A 22,572-nucleotide genomic window follows, 5' to 3' on the forward strand; every position below is an offset into this window, starting at 1 on the left:
GTAAAATGCAAACTGTCATGACACAGTCCTTATTTACCTTATTCATCAATGACTTGGATGGAGGGGAGATGCCTCCTCTGCAAGTTCACTGGTGGCACCAAGCCGGGAGGAGTGGCTGGTACCCCGGAGCAGTCCTGCAGAAGGACCTGGACAGGCTGGAGAGATGGGCAGAGAGCTGTCTGAAATTCAACAAAGAGAGACCTGCAGTTGTCCTGCACCAGTACTGGTTGGGGGCTGAAAAACAGCTCTGTGGAGAAGGACCTGGGTGTCCTGCTAGACACCAAACTGTCCCTGAGCCAGCAGTGTGTCCTGGTGGCCATGAAGGACAATGATTAGATTTGCTGCCTTAGGAAGAGCATGGCCAGCAGGTTGAGTGAGATGATCCTTCCCCTCTGCTCAGCCCTAGTGGGGCTCACTTGGCGTGCTGTGTCCAGTTCTGGGCTCCTCAGGACAAGAGAGACAGGGAGTTATTGGAGCAGCCCCAGTGGAGGACTGTGAAGATGATGAGGGGACTCGAGCATCTCTCTTATGAAGAAAGGCTGAGGGAGCTGGGCCTGTTCAGCCAAGACAAAAGGCAGCTGAGAGGGGACCTTATCAATGAGTATCTGAAGGGAGGTTCCAAGAGGATTGTGCCGGGCTCTTCTTGGGGGTACCAAGCAACAGGACAAGAGGAAATGGGCAGAAAGTTTTGCATAAATAGTAAGAAAAAAACTACTCTGGGTGTTTGACTGAGCACTGGAAGTAGTTGCACAGAGAAGTTGTGGGGTTTCCCTCACTGGAAATATTCAAGAACCATCTGGAAATAATCCCATGCCGTGTGCTCTAGGATGACCCTGCTTGAGCAGGGAGGATGATGATGGACCAGATGATCCACTGTGGTCTCTTCCAACTTGACCCAGTTTGTGATTCTGTGAAAAAAAAGTATTCTTGAAGTATATTTCTGCAAGTTGTAATACTTACTGAAAATGGAAATGTTCCCCCAGTTCAGTCAGCAAGAACCTTAGAATAGTAGGTGCAACAGTAAAGGAAACACTAACAGAGCATATTAAGAGGAAAATAGTTTAAAAATATATTTTCTTTAAGTTTATTGCTTATTAATATTGACTTCACCTCAAAAGCAACATATTTAAAATTAGGTTACATTAGGTAATTGTACATTTTTCAGTGAAATTTTAGAATTGTTTTTGCTAAGACACATTTTTATGCCCTAAGTGAAAAACCCCTTAATTTGACAGATTTGTGAAAGCAGAGTTGCTTGAGACTTTGAATACAATCATCTCAATCTAACCTCTGGTTCAGGACATCTATAAAGTGCAGAGTGCTGGAAGCTGAGATGACACATTGGCAAAGTGTAGCTTTTGTATTCATGGCCTGTACATCTTGCAAAGGTCATCTATTTAGGTTAACAAAGTTTTACTCGGGGCAGTATCAGTATTTACTCTTTTAAGAATTATCCTTACATATATGCATATGTACAGAGGTATAACAATGTGATATTTGATATATAACAATATAATAACAATACGATATTTTGTGATGCAAACCAAGATCAATATTAATGTCCCACAATTTATGACATCTCTTTATCCAAGACTCAGTCTACTGTGCTATAAATTACATGATACATGATAAGATTTGCACTTCTTTCTATCTCCAGGTCCTTGGTACTAAAGTAATCTTCAAGAAATCTTTTAGACTACTCTTCATGCTTCCCTACTACTTCAGCTGCTTCCTCCAGTTTCTGTCTTCTCATTCTTCAAAGTCTTATACTTTCCTAGTTTCAGCTTGTCTTTCATTAGTAGCCCTTTGGATTCCATCTCCTTCAACTCTTGTTTCCATAAGTCACTTCACTCTGTATGGTGATCTGCTCCTAGAATTACTTTTGAGCCTGAATATGTTAAGTTACTTACATGTACCAGATCACTGCCTACTACCTTTGAACAAATTTTGGAATTTAAATAAATTTGTGGCAAGAAAGATAGTGAAGTGGAGCTCATACAAGATTTGTACCTCAGCTTTACACAGTGTAAGCTACTTTACAGAAGTCAGTGCACAACCTTGCCTTATTCTGGGCCATGACTGACTTAAAATAGATGTCTCTTGCTTTAGAGCATGACACTGATTTGACAACAGAAGTGAAGTTCATGCTGGCTGCAGGAGTGATTAATATCAAGCTGTTTCAGATGAGCAACATGTGCCACATCCTTTAAACTAATCCTTATGGATTATGCTTGGCTCTACCACCAGTCCATCCAGTTTGTGCAAGCCCTTTGCTCTTGTTGGAAAATCACAAGAAGCTGAATCACTCTCACTTCTTTGGTGTAAGGTAGGGACCCTTCAGCTCTACTAGTGACACTGGCTATATTATTTAATTTCATTTTACCCTGTGATATCAAACTCAAACAATAGATTGACATTTCTGTAAGATTCCTGTTGAAGTTCTGTTACTTTCTGTCTCTGCTTATATGAATAAGATAAATTAGGAGTATTTATCTCTGTACTGTTCAAAATAGACTAGCTAAATGCTAGGTGACTACTGGAAATTATTTTTGTAAAGTTTAACTCCTGACCCTTACAGTTTGACAGATGTCTTGCCAAGAGAAAAGTAACATTTCTTAGACTGGCTTCCTAAAGACCTTATGCAAGCAGAATGTCTATCTCCTGAGCCTATTCCTTGCCTAACAGTTTTTCAGCTTACAGAATGATTTCAAAAAGGATAGGAAAATCCCAGAGACAATTACTATCCTAGAAGTTTTGAGAACATTAACAGAGGGAAGAAAAGAGCTCTCACTGTCTGTTTAAGAATAACTCCATGGCCAATCAGTGCAGATGCAGTTGGTTACAGGCCACAGCTCATGCTGTCTCTTCCCCAGTGGAGGGTTCAAAGGAAGACAGAAGGAGCTGTAATCATCATAATAAGGTAAGCAGCAGGAGAGAGATTGGGATAAAGGTTACAAATCTACAGGAGACCATGCTTTTGCAGTTCTGCTGCTCTTGGGGCAAATTGTCTTCCGGCTTTTTATGGTCTTTTTTATTTCAAAAGAAATGTATTATTTCTCTGAGGGCTTCTATTACAGTTTCTCTCACTATTTTAGGTGTCAAGGCTTAAGTGCCTATTTCATTCATCAGAATTTTCATGCAGACATTTTCATTCTGACTGATAGCTCTAATATATCTGTAATACAAGTAGAGGAAACATTCTTATGATACCATGGCATAATAATCAGTGTGATCCTGCAAGCAGCTGCTGTCATGATTCTTAACTGTAAACAAATGATACTGTTTCTTGAGGACACAAGATGGTGTCTTAAGCTATTTTTATTTACTGCTTTAAAATGAACCTTTCAGAAGCACCAAGAAGTTTTGCTGTTCAAAGTGAACACACTGTAGATAATGCAAGAAATGAATGAAAATACAAGTAACTGAAATAGAAGGCATACAATCCAGCTTATAAAAGACTAAGATGTAATGGTTATAAATTCATTCAGTAGAAAATTTCCTCAAACTAGAGACAAACAGAGGAATTAGAGAAATGCAAAAAGGATCAGTGGGGCATATACTGCAGAATATAAAATGGAATACCTTCAATGTGCTACTAACATTGTTATTAATAAATATTAAAAATTATAATAATGTAGCAGCAAGGAGCCTTTGCCAGGAGTGGAACCTCAGGTTGAACCACAGGGAACGGAGTCTGCTGCTATCTCAAGCCCTTTCAGTGATTTCAGTGGAAGATTAAAATGCAACAGGGATACTAGGGGTTTGCTAGGTAAAAACCCCAGCCTTGACTGAATAATGTGCAAGGAGAGCCCGCGAGGACAGGTTCCACAGTGCTCGTTCATTCTGCGGCACTGCCTCCTGCAGCCAACAGCCTGGCAGCTGTGCCACCACAGAAATGGGCTGCCTTTGTGTGTTTGGTATTTTAAGTCATTTGTGTATTAGCTTTATGATGGAGGAGAAAATTGCGGAGTGCAGCAGTGATTTTGAGAGGATGCATAGCTATTTGCTGTTCCTTCACTGCATGCACAAGAAACCTAACACTCATTACCTTTGGCTAGGGAAGGGAAAATGACTATCAAGTACACACATTGCCTTCAATGGTAGAAAATGCGATTTGAGTCTTAAGATGCTTATTTTAAGATTTCTTCAGGTGCTTTCAGAGGCTTTTACAGAGGACAAGGGACTCACATCTTTTTCAAGGTTAGGTTACAGATATGGATATAAGGCTAGAAAGCAAAGTACAGCTTTGATTAATGATAATTACACATGACACATCACTTAGTTTGGTTTGAGTGCATTTCTATAGGTAGCCTATGTCACTATGGAAAAATAAGCTAGGCTAAACAAAACAATTTCCACTTTTAGATATCAGGTTCTGCATCAGTTGTAATTAGCTTTACTTTCAGAAATACAGAACCATAAAGTATTAGGAAATTTTAGCTGTCAGAAAGACTGCTAGAAGTCAGAGTAAGAGTTGGGAGCATGTTGTGGTCATTGTCATTCATTGTCCAACTAGATCCTGGAGAGAAAGTAAAACCCTGATTTTTTAGTCACATACTGCTGAGCAGAGGTTCAGTTTAGAAGCTGTTCAATAAATGGCTGGAAGGAAAATTGTTTTTATAAAAAAGACTTAAACATATATAACAGGTTTTGCGATGATTAGTAAATATGCCTCTCCCCATCTGCTCTGAAGGAATGGTTGGCATGACATTTTCTATGCACTTTGCCTCACAAACCCACAGGAGCAGCTGAAAGCTGCAAATCTTGGCTCTGCTAAGCAATCCACTGAAATCCATGTGGAGTTGTGGAATGCTTTTTTTTTAGCTACCCCAGGCAGCTTGGCCTGGTGTATTGATAGCAGGTGGAAAAATCATTTCTCTTGTCTCATTTCTGAACATGAGAGCCTTGTTCAAGAGGGGGAAAAAAAATGTGGCCTCAGGCTTTTATTTTTAAACATTGTATTTAAAAAGTTTTAGGACAACAAGCACAACTTGGATTGGGGTTTCTAGCCTATGTGTAAAAATACAGCAAGCTGTAGCCAAAAACATCAGGGTGCTAGGATTTCTGTTTCTGTTCGGCAGGGGCAATCTTTCCACCCACACAATAAAATTTTGTATATTTTTAACAACTTTGCAGCTGCTGTCATCATGAATATCCCTTAGTTGCTGTTTTGAGATGGATTTGTTGATAACCATATTCAAAGAGGAGGGGCAGTTTTAGTCTCATGAGGAGCCTAAGGAGAAAGAAAGGCATGGGCCTCTCCCTCCTTTCACCCACATACTGAATGATTTGGATTTCTTCGTAACTTAACCCAGCAGGGACACAACCACGTACTGGACCCCGGCGCTCAGACTGGCTCCTTTTTTTTCTAACACCTGCTCTGCCCAAGAAGATGCTTCTCTTTTCATTATCAGTGGGCAGTGAGATTAGAATGGCATGACAGCTGGATTTATTTGTTGGGAGTTTATGAACCAGGTTTGATTTGAAATAAAAACAAAATCTCAGCCCAAACTGCTAAGTTTGCCTTATTTTGACTCAGATTTGATAGCTCTTTTTTGAATGGTTTCTTAAACTATCAAGCCTCTTCTTCTGAGCTCTGCATTTGTAAACCCCCACCTCTGAAATGAATGGGTGAAGACAAGGAATGTGATCTGTATATTTCTTAAAGTCTTACAGAATATTGTAGGCAATCCTTAATGTTTGCTTAACTATTAATGGTATGAGAAATTTCCATATAGAGAAAAATAAAGGAATTTTGGCTGAGAGGTAGAGCAGGTGAGCCAGCAACACAGTAAAGCAAGTCAGACCAGATTTCATTTTGTGAAGTTATGCAATATAGCCCTTAAAATAAATTAACAGATAATAATTAAGAGAGCCTTATCAAATCTATTTGCTGCCTTATGTAAAAAGCACACATGATGTCAATCCAGCTATGAATCACAGCATCCTATTCAAGCAGTACGTTTTATATTCTAGATAATGAATTAAGATATTATCTCTGTTCTAAAACCAGATCACTGTGTCAGCTTTGCCTTTGTCATTGTGCAGCTCAGCTGTAGCTCTCATGTGTTCAAGCATTTCTCTGTAAGACACAGTTGGAGTTGAGGATCACGTTGACAGAAACATATGCGGAACCGGCAGCCATTAAATCTCTCAGTCAGAGTTTTCTGGCAGACACAGATGAAAGTTGTAGCAGGCTCTCTGCATTTTTCAGGGAAACAGACTTCCAGTTTCATGTTGGGCTAAGAGCACTGAGTGGCACATGACAGACTGCAAGAAAAAGTACTTGGATTTCAAATACTTTTCCAGTCATATTGTTATTAACCCAGTTTTTCAGTAGCAGCTGTTTATATTTAGGGAACTAAATCCCTGTATTTAAATGCTCGAAGGAAAACTCTCCTGTGAGCAAAATACTGATTCATGTGCTAGTTCAAGCTTCCTTAAAGCTTTATGTTTATGCTTGCATGTTTCTCTGATATTCTTGAGAGTCCTAAGGACTAGAGTTCTTTTCCTGACTCTGAAAAATCACTAAAATCACTTTTCTGGCTAGAAAATCACTTTTTGCTTTAAAAAAGGAATTCACGCACTTGCTTCCCACTTAATTGGCTGAAATACATTTATGATGAGATCCTGGCTGTGTTTGGTTTGGTAGGGTGCTTTTTGGCATTGTCGGTAGCAGAATGATATTTGATCATTTTATCAGGTTATTTATATGGCATGCTGTGTCTCTGTATTCAGCCAACTGAATACTAGCTAAGTACTCTGTGTTAGCTAGTGAACTTTGCTTCCTTGGGGGATAAACCAGAGTATCTCTGAAGAGTTGTGCATTGCATGATGCAGACATACAAATTTCCAGAAGTACGGGTGTTGGGTCAGATTAGGAAGGTGGGTGATTATTATCAATATACAATACCATGTACAGGGTAGTACCCCAATGAAAACTCAGCCATGAATCAGAAAGGCAGAGTATCCTCCACAACTGCTCAGCAGGAAGACAGCTTGGATTTACACTGCTGTTAATGTTTTTTGAGATGCTGCAGAAGAAGGTCACATTGCTGTCCTCTTGCTGTAATTGTTTCTTTGCTCTTATATTTCCTGCAAAAGTAAAAAGCCATGCAGGGTTGTTTTTAGGTATCAGCAGCTGACCAGAACCAGAGCAAATTTTGCTGTGACATTGCCTACTGAGGCAGTTCTGGTATTGACTTTCAATGGAACAAGAAGAGGCTGGTAAATGGGATTCTTTGATTAATGGCTGTTGTGTGTTCTCAGACTGATAGTGGGATAGCAAAGTAACATCTTGGAGTGGAAGGGCTTGCTTATTCCTAAATCAGAAAGGAGAGCTTATCTCTTGCTAGATATTCATCACTGGGTAGTCTGGTGGTAACAAAACAGAGCAGACAATGGGTTTTTATTGCTCTGTAGAATATATAAACGGCTGCCATATTTGATGGGTGACAATGTTCAGAACTGGACACCCTTTATATAAAGGAACCTGTATGTACTGAGGCAACGGTTTCAAAGAAAATGAAGATTCTTGGAAGGGGGTGGGGGGAGATACAGCTTGTACTACAGACAACAGGTGGTTTTTACCTTCAGGTTTTTCCCTCTCTCTTTTTTTTTTTTTTTTTAAGGAAATCTTTAAACACTTCTACACAATCTCCAAACCTGCTATTCAAAGAGAAAGAACTTTTAACATAATGCCATGTCAGTCATATCAAAACAAAGAGAAGCAAAACAGGGCTCCAAGCCAAACAGTTGCCACAGCAGTTGGTACAGCAACTGGATGTTAAGTAGAGAGTGAAGTTAAAAACAAGTTTGGGTCTCAACTTTCTGTACACACATTTAACCTTCTCCTCATGCTTCTTTCACTACAGATTGACATTAGAGAGTTGTGTTTATCTGGACATAGCTTTCAAAAAATAATAATTATGCCTTTTAGATGTTTACATTTTGAGTATATCCAGAATATTTTTCTCTGTTTTCTTCAATGCAGAGTTAGTCTACTTGGGGGCTGGACATATGTGCAGATACTTGACATGTGTAGCTTCATTTTACATTTTTTTATATGCATATACATAGACATAGACATAGACATAGACATAGACATAGACATAGACATAGACATAGACATAGACATAGACATAGAAATATACACTTCAACTCTGAAACTGTTTAAATGTTTCCAATATTCTGAGAGTGCTGAAGCTCAGTTGAATTCAATGGAATATATTTTCCTTTATCTCAGTTGAAGTTGCATATTTCCTTTACACTCAGTCAAATCTTTGATTTCAGCATGGTAGGAGTATATGTCTATCCCTGATTTAGAAACACAGAATGTACATAGTTCTTAATTAAAATTATCCCTTTTCACCAAAACCTATCTTTACATAATACTGATGCTAGTGTTGCTTTATCTGGGTCATTGTTCAGTCCACAGTTTCTGGTCCACATTTCTACTGAGTAAGAAAAGAAATGGTCTGGTCCACATTTCTACAGAGTAAGAAAATAAATAATAGACTGAGTCTGTCATAAGTCATATGTGTGATTCTCCCAAGGTCTGGTGATTCTGTACAAATGGCTTAGCTTCCAGATAATACCAGAAAAAATCAGCCCTTCTGTACATAATTCAGTCATTCTATACCAGGTGCCATACAGGAAGAATCAAGGGTTTCAAGAAACCCTTGTATAATATAGAAAAAAAATAATCTAACCCCTAAAAAAAGCTTCATCTAAACTGCTTGTCACATTGCTCAGAACCCAAAGCTAAGTTTTGCGTATTGAGCTAAGACAAGCTGCCAGCGCCAGTGACACAGTGACTTTTAGATGTGTGCTAGGGTGATGATTGGAAAACACCTAAAACTCTGGTCTTGAAAGAATCTGTGTGTGCATGGATGGCACCCTAAGGTTGTAGTACACAGCTTCATGCACAATGTGCCATTAAAAGATTTGTATGTCAGGAACAAATACAAGCTTTAAAAATCCACTTACTGATGGTAAAGACGTTATCCATTTGGATTAAAAAATAAATATTTTCTCTTATGACAGATACATGAAATATATTTTTCCTTAGCTACAAAGGTTTTTCTGTATGTTGCTAAACATTGATTCTCTGAACACAGAATATCAAATTCATTAGCATGGGCTTATCCACTGGAAATGGGTGAGGAGGAGGAGGAGATATGCTCTCCCTAATAGAATTAGTAACTACACAGTGGTTTTCAACATGAGCTCAGAATATATGATGCTGCTACTTGGCCTAATCTTTTGGGACATAGCAAGTTCCAGGGTATTGATAATTTCAGATTAAATTTAGCTCTTAAATTTGAGTTGGTCCCTCCAGCACTGCTGTCAGACTAATAGCAGCAATAAGAAAGATCTCTTCCCTTCTTAGATAAGAAGAATTCAGGCAGGGCTTTAGCCCATCCCCCAAACACAGCACTGTTACTTTCACAGCATTAACTGCATGATGGCTGTGGGTAAAATATACTGCAGGCATTATGCCGGCTATTCCCATTTGATTTTGCAAATCAAATCTGCGTAGTTGGGATCAAACTTTTTGGCTGATTGGATTAAAAGATGAGACATTTGGATGACAAAAATGGATTATGTACTCTCTTGGATCTGAAAAATGTCTAACTATTCAATTCCAGCTTTGCTCAAGCATGCCTGAAAGCGGTATTTGGCCCACAATCACAAGCTTTAATGAGTGTTATGATACTTTCTTTGTACAACTTTATAGGAAATCAGGCACCTAGAGGTAAAACTAGTGCCCTTAGGCATGCAGGATAAGAGCTGTCTGCCTGAGCAAGCCTGGGGCTCAGTACACACGTGATGTGACACAGCCTGGCACCTTGGGCACAGAGGGCAGATGTGGTGTGGGAAGGCAGTAGTGACTCTGCTGCTTCCTCTGCTCCCAAAGTGCTGCCTTCTGTTGAAGGAACCCCAGCAGACCTACTTGTCCAGATAATGCAGAGAGCAGTAGGGATTCCTTCTGTTCTTTGCCTAGTGCTCAATCCACCCTATTCTGACCAGATACTGTCACACAGTCTTGATATTTAATACATGGGGAGAGATTGCCAAGTTTTAGTGCTCTTTATTTACAATCAACAGGGAAACATTCTATCAGACACCTCCTTAGGTGAGGCTGAGACTTGCACTGGTAATTAATATAGCGGCTTTGGTGTTTGCCACTAAAATGGGTAATTGCCTTAGAAACAGGACTTAGTCTGTAAGTAAATAAAGTGGCAAAATAATTATGGGAGAGGGTTTTGTTCTGAGGAACACATGCCTTGACATGAGAACACGGTAACCACCACATGAAGGAAGCATAATAAAATTTCCTTTCTGTTTCTATCCCAGCTCCCTCTTTCCCAGCTGTAAACACAGCCCTCTATCCCACCCTGCAACCTCCTTCACTGCCCCTCAGATGACATACCTTAATCTCTGGTGGCAATGCTTCCACAGCCTCCCTTCCTTGGCATCTAGGACAGTGAGACAACACGGTCACTTCACTGTCACACTACAAAGCCAGTACTTTACGCACCCCAGAGGGAAGGAAATTGAATCAGGAGGATATTTATAGATTATTCAGATGGAATTTCTGATTGCTTTGGAAAAAACAGCAACTAGAAATTAAACATGAAACAGTTGTAGCCTTTTTCCTCTCTCAAAAAAGATCTACACTGCAAAAAGAGGCATTCAAAATTTTGGACTGTCAGAATGAAAGTTGCTTACACATTTTTAATTTTGTTCCTCTGTACTTATGCATTATGAAAGCAGAATTCATTCTGAGCCGTTCCCATGGCCTGTTCCTATAAAGGTTGTCAGAGTAGATGATCAAGATGGGCCCTTCTAGTTTTGTAACCTATGGAGTTCTGATCTAAAATGACATGATCACACACCATTTTCCCCTCAGCCATGCCTACTTCAGTGCACCAGGTAGATCTGTACTGTGGCTGCATTAGTTTCCTATCTCTGGGATAACTGTCCTATTTGTCGGAGAATTTGTGAGATATACAGGGGAATGGGTAAGCTTAAAAAAAATAATAAAAAAATATGGACAGTCACTCTAGGGAACTGAATTCTACCCTTGTGTCTGTCACACAGTTTCTGTGTAGTGTATATTTAGATTGGCTTTCAACACGCAATCATTCACTTCTGAAGATGTAAGATGTGTTGCTGAACACTTAATTGGAAAGGCTGGGCATTTAAAGTTGCAATTAAAAGCAAAACCTGTCTTTTTGTATAGATGTACAGAATTATAACTTCTTTGCAGAAGGACTTGAATCCAAATTAATGCAGAATTCTTATATTTATGTATGACAGAAATACCAACTTCCACAGTAATAAAATTTAACGTGAATAATATTTGTGAAAAGTTTTGAACATTGGACAAAAGGAGATAAATAACTGGGTGTTCAGAAAAGAGATCAATTGATGTGCCTTAAATAAGGTAGTATCACATCATTTATGAAAATATAGCAGAATAGGAAATAGCTTATCATTCATCTACTGCACAAAATGCAAAAATACATCTAATTTATGAAATGTATGATGTATACCTTAAAGGTATATGAAAATGAGTATATACAATTTTAACAAACATTTTAATGATGATCAAAGCAAGATAAAGGACAAGTTCTTGGCTTATTTAAATTCTAAGCTGCTTTCATAAAACCTGCATTAGACAGAGATCTTCACTGACCCATCCATTCCAGAAAACACTCTTCATTGTGCTTCAAAATCAATAATAGCAAAGAACTACCAGAATAAATTAAAAGGGGTTAATGTGCATTACATGAAGTAACATGACTTTATTCTTAATATGACTTTTGGGTCTATCAGTTATATTCCTTTGTCTGTCATCTGAGAAATGCTGATCAGAAATTCTTCTGTGATAACGTAGCTAAAATACTTGAGTTGTAATATTTCCCACCCAACTCTGAGCATTTCTCTCAATTGTTGAGTAGGTTTGTTGAGCCACTGCAGTGTTATGTCAGACACCTCATCACAGCCAGGCGTGGAACATTCCAGGGAAATAACTGCAGTCTGACAGTACATGGACACATGTTGTGACCTGTGAAGCCACAGATAATAGGTCAAAAGAGTACACACATGTCCCTTACACAGAAAGATTTTTCCCAATCCCTGTCTCAGATTCATGAATTCTAGTACAAGGACTAAAGCATATTTCTCTGGGGACTAAGGTCACTTGCAATAAATGATTTAACAGTCAGTTTAATAAAGAACTAAAATAGTTGACCAAGTATTTGGTCAAGAGCTGGCCAACTCTCTTCTAGATGTAGGGGCCCTCTCAGATGGTAGGAAGAATCTGATTCTGCTGTTAAGATGTAGATGTGTTCTCTAAACTGCAAGAATCACCAAAGAAGGGTTCTGGAAGATGTATCTGATTTACCAGTTTACTGTGCTAACATGAATTTAACAGGTGTGATACATCAACACAGTATTATGAGCTTAAGATAAATTATAGTTCCCCTTTTCACCAAGCAGCAAACTGCAGTGGCATATTGCACAAAGCTCAATGTGTTCAGTCACTAGGCATTTATGCCTGCTGCTGAAAATAGAATGTCTTTCTGTGATGGGTTAATCCCTCTTTGGCTCTGATCCTGGGTAGATTACTAGTTATAGCATGCTATGAAAGACTGCTGTGTAAGGCAAGAATTTCACTTAAGTCACTGTGCAACATTCTCTGGACAGGAGAAGTTTCTTGTGCATGTTCTTTCAAGGGGGGGGAATAGTTTCACTGTCTTTGCTAAAGCTTCCAATGTATATTTTGATAGTTATTTTTTACTGGGTTCTTATTAATGGTTTGTTTGGTTTTTTTTTTTACTGCGGCCTTATTAATGTTCTTAATCATTGTACACTTTAAATACTAGGAAAGAAATCAGACTTTGATTTTGCCTAGGAGTTTTAATCAGTGTGTGTTCATAATTAGAGCACAAAATGTATTTGGTTATTCCACATCACTTGTGTTCTTTGAAATTCTGGGAGCTTAAACTTTAGGACAAGACTGCAGTGATAACTGCAGTCTACTTTACAGTCACCTGAAGGTCAATAAGTAGCAGAGCTTGGCAAAGAAAAAAAGAATGCTCCTTAAATATTTATTGGTAAGAAAAATGAATTTATTTCAGCTGAAATTATATTCCCATTTAAGGATCTTTCCAGTAATGTTTAATTAATTGAATTTTCCTGAAATGGCTGTGTACAGAAGCCGAGTAATAAACTTTAGAAAGCTTACAGTTTTGTAACAAAACCAGACACATTAAGTGCCTGATTTTTAAGGTGAGCTAAATATTTATTTTTATCCAACCAGGTAATTTTAATATACTCTTGGTGTTCAAATCACTATTGTTATGACAAGTCAGCAAAACTTAGTTGACTACAAGTTCCCAGAGCTTGATACTTAGCTAGAGAATGGAAATGACCCTGTGCAATAACCATGAGTAACCACTGCTCCCAAATACTGTGGGAACTTCATGGGGAAATATTAAGACATTAGCTCAAGAGAAATGAAAATTTCACCCCAAAGATCTAAGTTACTGTGAATAAAGATAGTTCTTAAGTATCTGTTAGTGTTTGTGGACAAAAAGGGGAGAAGCACACCATTATCTGCAGGAAATATTAAAAAGGAGTGGGATATTGCACCAAGAGAGGTATGGATTGAATGCTAAGAAATCTTTTTTTCATATAATAAGTTGTAAACTAAAGCAACTGCCCAGGGAAGTGGTGGGGTGACCATCCCTGGAAGTGTTTAAAAAACATGTGAATATAGTATTTGAGGACATGGTTTAATGGTGAGCATAGTGGTGATAGTACTTTGGCAGCTAGACTTGATAGTGTTTTCCAGCTTTAATGATTCTATAATTCTGGGAGTGATAGGGGAAAAAAATCAAAGAAATAAGGTAAACTGGATATTTTTTAAAAATATTGATTTAAAGGATTAAAATTTCACTTCTCATAGAAGAGAAAGAGCAGCATCAGGACCATGGTAGTGACTGCTGACATCAGATTTTTCAAGGTTGACTAGAGCATTTGTACTAGAAATATCTGCCAAAATCAACAATGCCATATCACACCTGTCAGAAGCTACAAAATAATTGCCCTTGAGTGAGCCATGTTAACATCCATGTACTCAGCAAACCAAGCAATTATAAACAGGTCTCTGCTCTCCCTACCAGTCATTATACTTATTTGTTCAATTTGTTGCTTTGCCTCAATTCTAGTTAATGTGATTTATGAGCACTTAGTGCATACTGACTGGAAAGACAAAGGAGTAAAGCGACTCTTCTGAGTGTCTGGGCAATTGTCCAAAAATCCTAAATCTATAGTGACAGATAAAATTGGTTCTGACTCACAGGAGAATGCAGGATTATGGAGAGGGATGCTGCTAGCTGGCAAGAAAACAACAGTGAAATTAAACAAAAAATCTAAGACTGTAAAGGAACCAAAGTTCATTTTTTCTAGGGCATGACAATAAGTGCTTCTGTAGCAGTTTCAGGGATTGGTGACTGTCCTGGTATATTTACATGATGAAAAACTCACTTTCAGCAATTTTATTTTGTAAAGCATACTACAATAGGAATTTTAAAAATGCATATTACCCCATTATATTATACGGGAAATGAAGTAAATTATGTCCTTATAAACTTGCCTACCTGTAAGTTCATCCAGTATTCAGGTGATGACTTAGATATTCTGAATAGCAGATGTTCAGAAATTGGGAGACAGAAGCTGGCCAAGAAAGCTGCCTCAGTAGCAGTGCAGGTTATAAATTCAGCATGGACAATCTGTTCTCCAAAACAGAGCTAAAGTGATTTAAAAGGTTCATCAAGGTCACTGAAGAATACTATACAGCAGTGCTCCAAAGCACCAGCTGTCAGGGCTGTCGAGTCTTGCTAATGAACTGTGGAATATGCAGAAAATAATACTAATGCTAATTGAAGCCTGAATAACTTGAAAACTAGTAGGTCATGGCTATTGATTTATTTCCTATGATAATATCAGCTAGGCAGCATGGAACAATGCCTGGTTACCTATAGCAGTAGTTAATCCACTGCTGATGCTATTCATACAAATATCTTACAGGTTTCAAGCTTTCCTCATGAGATGAAGAGGTTGGCTGCATATTCTGCAATGGTGGATCACTTTTTGCTTTTCTACTAACAGTGAACTGTGACCTAGTTTCAAAGGAAGCATACAAGTACTCCAAATCCAAGAAGAATTTGCTAATTAAAGCTTCTTGTGGGGATGGTATGGGAATAATCTGAGTTAGGCTTCAGAACCCAGCCTAGTTCTAGACCAAGGCATAGTCTAAGTGTACATTTGAGTTTAACAGAACCAACAAGCCATACTTCTTGGTTCAGGAATCTTTGCACTGTATGAAGTATGCCCCTTATGCCCTCTTTTGAACCTAGTTGCATTTTAAAATTAAGACTTAAATTCTTTCAGGTACAATATCCAAGTCTAAGCAGCTCTCAAGAGGTTACATGAAACACATAACAAGCATGCTTAATTTCAACACAATTTGTAGGCTGTGTGTCCTGAACATTTATAGAACATCAGTCTAGGACTTGATAGTCCTGGAGTGCAGAGGTCCAGTCAGGTTCTCCACAGCAAGTTATATTGTTCCTTTAATTAAGTTTTTATTCTTTATTTTAGAAATTAAGTAAATAGGGATCACAACATGTGAAGGGTGTTTGTGTGAGTATGTAAAGGTTCTACAGGAAGGCACTTTGAGTTTTAGGAATAAGGGTCGCTCTCCACCACCCAAAAGGTACAGATCCTCAGTCACTTACTAAGTTATTAGCACTGAAACAAATACTTGCCATGTCCTCCCTTTGCTACTTGTCTCTGCTTGTACTGTACCACCATAGCAAATGAATCCATTTAGTGACAAGTTACAATTTTCCAGATTTATGCTATTTTGGAATAGTCCCCATGGAATCTGTTTGAACATATTTTCCAATTTAGCCTCTTAAGTAAATCTCTGGGTTTTGAATTGCAATTAGTTTCAACTAGCAAGCAATTAAATGCAAAATGTTGTCTGATGAGTGTTCTAGTTGCATTTATGATCTTCAGGTTTCATTTCACACTATGAAGATTGTAAGGTTTGTTTGCCAACCAAATCTTGAATTTAAGAGTGGAATTGTTTAAACTGAGTTACGCAGTTTGTTTTCTCAGTGTTATGACTAAACTTTGCTAATGTTTTATAATTGTTTTTATTTTACCCTGACACTCTCTGAGAGTAGTTATCATAAACTGCTGCTAACAGATATACAACAGATATGTCTCACTGACCTGTGCTGATCTTGAGCAAAATAAAAAATGAGAAGTTCAAATCTCAAGAAGCTTAGGATTTAAACAGGGCAGTTCAAAAGGTACCAACTGATGTAAGTGTGGTAAAATTTTGTGTCTTTCCATATTCAGACCCATATTTTCAAGGAAAGACAAAGCAAATGATCGTTCTCTGATACAAATTGGAGGATTACCTGATTTTTCTCCAAAAGATATTATTTTTAGTAACCCTTTTAAACCACTGGCAGAACTCCTTGAGTTTTAGAACTCATGGCTGTGAAGAATGCAATGAAAATTGTCTATTATTCAATTAACTTTATTGAATAATCTCAAGCTAATTATATCACATCCGATATTTTGATATTTACTCTCCTTAACTCACTAGAGAAACACCTTCCTTTTAAGTTGCCAGAAATCCCAAGGTGGCCATCAGAAATGATTCCACCTCTGATGCTCAGCTGTTATTGGCCTTTTCCCAAAAGCATGCAATATGTGGCAAACAGTTGATAACACTGGCAAGACGGCTGCTCCGAAGCCTGGCTTTCTGGTTGAAATAAGAATGATGCAGAAATTGGAATTCAGTGTGACTGTGGAGCCTGGATATACAGGTTAAAAATAGTTGATGCATCAAATGGGTCAGTCTTCATGTGGGACTTTTACAGTGAAGGGTTAAAACTGTTAACAACTCTTGAAGCATGTATTTTTGGAAATTTATCTTTTGGATGCTTGACCTAAATGACCTCAGTCCCTACAGCAGAGGTGGAATATATACAGGAACTATCTAGTGACTAATGAACTGGGAATGCTCATAAGCTGTTTTCTTAATTTAAAAATGATTATGTGATTAGAGATTTTGATTCAAAATGCCTTTAGGTGTTTAATGAAGTGTCAGATACTATATGCACTACATGCTCATATAGGAAGTGCAGGTCTCAAAAACATCTGAAAGTGAATGGTAACATACACAAAATAAATTAACTTAGGAACATGGTAAATACAATAATATATTGAATGAATAATGAATGAATAATGAAATGAATAATGAATAATGGTAATTTCAGGATGACAAGTTTTAAGATGATGCTCAACATTCTTGGCTATCTTTACTGTTTTCAATGTCTTGACAGAGCTCATATATTGTATAAATACAGTATTCTGACAAATTTTATTTTGCTTCCTTTCCTATTAAAAAAATAAACAAATGTAATCTCGTGATTTTCAGAAGGTATAGCTTGTATATACAAGAATATTTCTAATTTCTGCATTTTAAAATTTGTTATAAACAGTGTATGCTTAAAAACTGATAAAATATAATTAGTTCTTAATAACATTAATAATTCTTATTATATATGCATTAAGATTAAAGAAGTAAGGACAACAGCAACATCATTATTTTGTTTTTCTAGGAGAAATAATATTTTGATAAAGGAAAAGAAGGAAAATAAAGGTAAGAAAATAGGTCAGTATGGCTATACATCTCCATTTTGCTGAGCACAATTTCTGACCACTTTAAAAAAAATCATTAAAATACATCCTTGTCTTAGCATAAATATGTAACTCATGTTGTCTTAGGTGAAATTTAAGCAGAAATACAAGTCCTTTATTAAGTATGAATGTGATAGCTCACTGGCAAAACAAAGCTAATGTTTGATGAGGAGAAATCAATGACAGTTTATCAGGACACGATATTGGTAATCACTCAATGTGTCAGCCATGACTAAAATGTTCGTATTTGCTGTAGTGTGTTCTCTAAGACCAGTTTGTTTTAGGATTATAAGATCAGTTAAATCTTCATAATGAGAGGCAAAATTACTTGATCTTTCACAAATCAAGATTCTCAAAGACTGTTTGGCCAAATCTAAGCAGGCAAGAAATCCTATTAAGCTGTTGAGGCAAAATCCTAAATTATGCCTGTGTGGCCTCTTTTACTCACTATTTAGAAATGAATTTAATGACTCATTAGATAGCACAGTGGCAGTTCTACCCTACTTCTTGCAAAATAAAAACACTACAAACATAAGAGGATTATATTATCATTAGGACTCCTTCTGAATTAATAAGCTTAGGAGGGACCTGAATTACAATAGCAGAAGCTGAGTTACAGAAGAATATTTCACATGGTACCTTGAGTCTACTTTGGAATCCCTCCCTGCAGCCAATTTGGATGATGTGGTTTAGAAGACTCCCTTTTGTCACTAAAGCTAATTAGGAAAGGCTCTATTTAGACATATTTAATACCGCTACTAATGAACAAAGATCAAACTATCTGGCAGCTGCTGCTAAGAATATCTTAGTCAGTCAGCATTTATACTCCCCTTAAACTCTGCTGCTATCCAGTGCTGTGTAAGAGTGTATTTTCCCAAAAGTAACTATTTATAGTGACAGTTAATGCTAAGCAAGAAAACAGTACTCAAAACAGGCGTGTGCTTTGCAGGGGCTGTAGAATATCACCCAGTTACACATGGAGCTCTGCAGGCTGTATTAAGCACTTTCCAAAATTCCTCCCTGATGGATGAAAGAAAGCTCAGAATGGATATACATCCAGCCTGCATGGATGAATGGGGAAGGGATTGTGGGGATAAACAGATGTTCTGTCTTATGTGGGATTTTATGTTTGATGCTTCTAGGGCAATGGACAGGAAATACTGTCTTGTCAGACAAGTAGTTTCCCACCATCGGCAAAAGATACTGAAACCACCTCCTGAATTCCTTATTTTAGCTTGAGCAGAAGAGTCTCAGGAGTTGAAGTGTTATTTAGATTATTTTAAAATAGCTTACCTGAAAAAATTAGTGGAGACATCACTTCTCACTTGCAGTATTTTGAAACTTGCAAAAAACCATAACTGGACCTCTGAACAGAAGTTAAAACATCTTGGGGTTCTATAACACATCAGCAGAAACATATTTTTTTTCACAAAAAATGTGGCAGAAACAAGGAATTTTTTAGTGCTTAATAATTTGTCTCTTGAGTATTAGGATAAAGAAATACTTTAAAAACATTTCAGAGAGTATAAATAGGATCTGAAGTGTTACCATTTTAATAAAAAATGAATTATTAATACTTCATCCATTTAATGGTCACATCAGATCACATTACAGGACAAGTCTTTGCTTTGTAAGTAATTACTGCAAATAATATGTGGATGAAATAAACATACAGTATTTTAGATATACCTTCATACTTAGATTTCTAGATATCAATATATGGCATGTTATACATGTATTATGTATCTCAAAATTATAGCTCAATGAACTCAGGGCAGGGGGACAGAAGGCAATATTTTAAAAACCAGTGGTCAGTTGTGTTTTTCTATAGTAAATAGTATTTTTCTCCTTCAATAGTAATACTTTTAAACAGAAATATATTTGCTCTTTAGGTTTGGACTTAAGTTAAACATAAAATTTCAAAAATTGTGTACTTAAGACCCCATATTTATTTTTTTATGCACAATTAAATTGAGCTCAATGAACTCAGGGCAGGGGGACAGAAGGCAATATTTTAAAAACCAGTGGTCAGTTGTGTTTTTCTATAGTAAATAGTATTTTTCTCCTTCAATAGTAATACTTTTAAACAGAAATATATTTGCTCTTTAGGTTTGGACTTAAGTTAAACATAAAATTTCAAAAATTGTGTACTTAAGACCCCATATTTATTTTTTTATGCACAATTAACTGAAGAGTTTATGTATTATTGAATTGCAATAAGATTTCAAATTCCATGTAGTTTTTCAGATGTAAATTACATTTAAAAAATGCATGAAGTCTTTTAGAAATTTTAACCATAGGTGCAGTATTTTGAAAATATCACCCAAAGCAATTTTTTCAGGAGTCCCAGTTCCACAACAACAGAACTTAATTATCAGGTATTTTCATTCTCAGTTAAGTGTTCCTAACTTTATATGGAAAGTCAGTGCCCAATGGGTGAAGGTTACTATTAGTGTTTTATAGGGTAGCTATTCTCTGTCTTCTCCGTGTTCATAGAACAGTTTAAAGATTTCTTCCACCAGTTTGCACACAATAAACTCAAAAAGCCACTTCAGCAAACTTAATAAATCCTGTTAACTCCTCCTCTAAAACTCATCTTCAGCCATGCTTAGAATAGTAAAGAACAAAATAGTGTAGTCAGTATAATCATTAGAATCAAAGTGTCCAAACCCCTCAGTTTTTCATGTTTGTCTAGATAGTAATGAACAGACAAAATTGGAATTTGGCTGGTTGTCACAGCAGACACAATGTAACAGCAGGCCAATTTTAAAAGGAAAAAGAAAAAAAATAGCCAGTCCATCTTATTACTTAGATTTATCAACTTTTCATTCAATGAACACAGATCCTGATGTATTGGGATTGAATTGTGTGAGTTACAGTTATTCCTTGTATTGTAGAAGAAATAAATGTATATCAGCATCATTAAGCATGAAATTTCATCTCAAGACTGTGAATCATTCAGTGTTTTGTTGCTTGACCTTGCTTTTCTGCCTGTTTGTATATCTGAAACTGTGTTGATATTGAGGTTATTTCAGCTGAAGTGAGCTTGCTGGGCTCCCTGTTGAGTGAGGCTGTTAGGCGACACAGTTGCATGACATTTGGTTTAATTTGTTGACACTAAAAATCCCTGCATTCAGCTCTGATAGAAGACAGATCATGTAATGCCCCTGTGAAGGACTTGGGGCATTCTTCATGTAGAGGCTTCAGACCAGAGAACAGTGTTCTAATACTAGATTAACAAGAAGTTATAGCATTTTGGTAGTCCTTGTTTTAATGGATATCTGAATTTTACCTTGTGGCTTAACACTTTTTTACACACCCTACAAGCAGTTGAAAAAAATTATTACATTTTAAGGTCTTATTTCATTATTCAAAAGACAGATTTCAGAAAATTGCATATCTGAAAAAAGTGCTTATCATGCCTGTCTGCCCAAAAGGCATTGAACAATCTTTGGATTTATTTTTGCATGGCTAGCAGTTATAGAAAAAATAAAGAAATTAGAGCAGTACTTACTAGACAATACAATATTTCCATCAACATCCTATTATGTAGAAAAGATTAAGTAAAGCTTATGTTATCTGAATTTTTTTCATTATTAGGTGTTCCTAGCAATCATCCTCTGCTTTCAATTCAAGAATTAATTCCTCAATCTCAATTTCCAGCAAAAAATTACGAGGTGCTGCTATTTTTGGTGTGCTACTTACATATCAGTTTCATGAAAATGAAGAAATGCATGCCAGGCAAAAATCCTTGCTACTGCCTGTTGTCCAGGTGCCCAATCCCCTGTGCTGGAAGACAGACACAGGAGGCAGAATGAAACCCCCAGAATGAAAGGCAGGTCCTGCTCAAGGAACATGATCTCCATCTGTGACAAGGAGACCTGCTTAGTAGATGATGGAGGAACTGTGGATGTAAAGCCTTTGACAATGCGTCCCACAGCCTTCTGCTGGAGAAACTGACTGCTCATGGCTTGGATGGGTGCACTACTGGCTGGTTAAAAAAAATTGTGTGGCTGGACCAGAGACTGGTGCTGAATGAAGTTAAGTCCAAATAGTGACTGCTCACAAGTCACTGTTTGTGACTTCAGCTCCAGGGGGCTCAGAATTTGGGCTAGTCCTGTTTAATATTTTTATCAATGGCCCGGATCGAGCACATTCACAGTCAGTTTTCAGATGACACCAGGCTGGGTGAGAGTGTTGATCTGCTGGGGGCAGGAAGGCTCTGCAGAAGGATCTGGCCAAGGCCAGAGTTCTAGTGTTTGACAAGACCAAGCGCCAGGTCCTGCAACTGGGTCACAGAAAACTCCAGACAACACTACTGTCTCGGGATACAGGGCCAGAAAGCTGCCCAGAGGACAAAGAACCTGGAACTGTGGGTTGACAGCCAGCTGAACATGAGCTAGGATGTGCCCTGCTGGCCAAGAAGGCCAGTGACATTCTGGCTTGTACCAGAAAGAGTGAGGGAAGCAGGACAGGAAGGTGATTGACCCCTGTACTTGGCACTGGTGAGGCCACACCTCCAGTCCTGTACCTGGGTCCCTCAATACAAGAAACACTCTGAAATTCTGGAGCGTGTCCAGAGAAGGGCAACGTAGCTGGGAAAGGGATTGGAGCACAGTTCATATGAGGAGGGATATAATATAATAATATATAATTATAATGATATATTATGATTATATATATATATATTTTATATATACTTATATTATGTATACATATATATGTTATATAACATATAACATATATAACATATAATGTATATAATATGTAATA

Source organism: Cyanistes caeruleus, chromosome 6 (genome assembly GCF_971803275.1).
Source record: "Cyanistes caeruleus chromosome 6, bCyaCae1.hap1.1, whole genome shotgun sequence".
NCBI lineage: Eukaryota > Metazoa > Chordata > Aves > Passeriformes > Paridae > Cyanistes > Cyanistes caeruleus.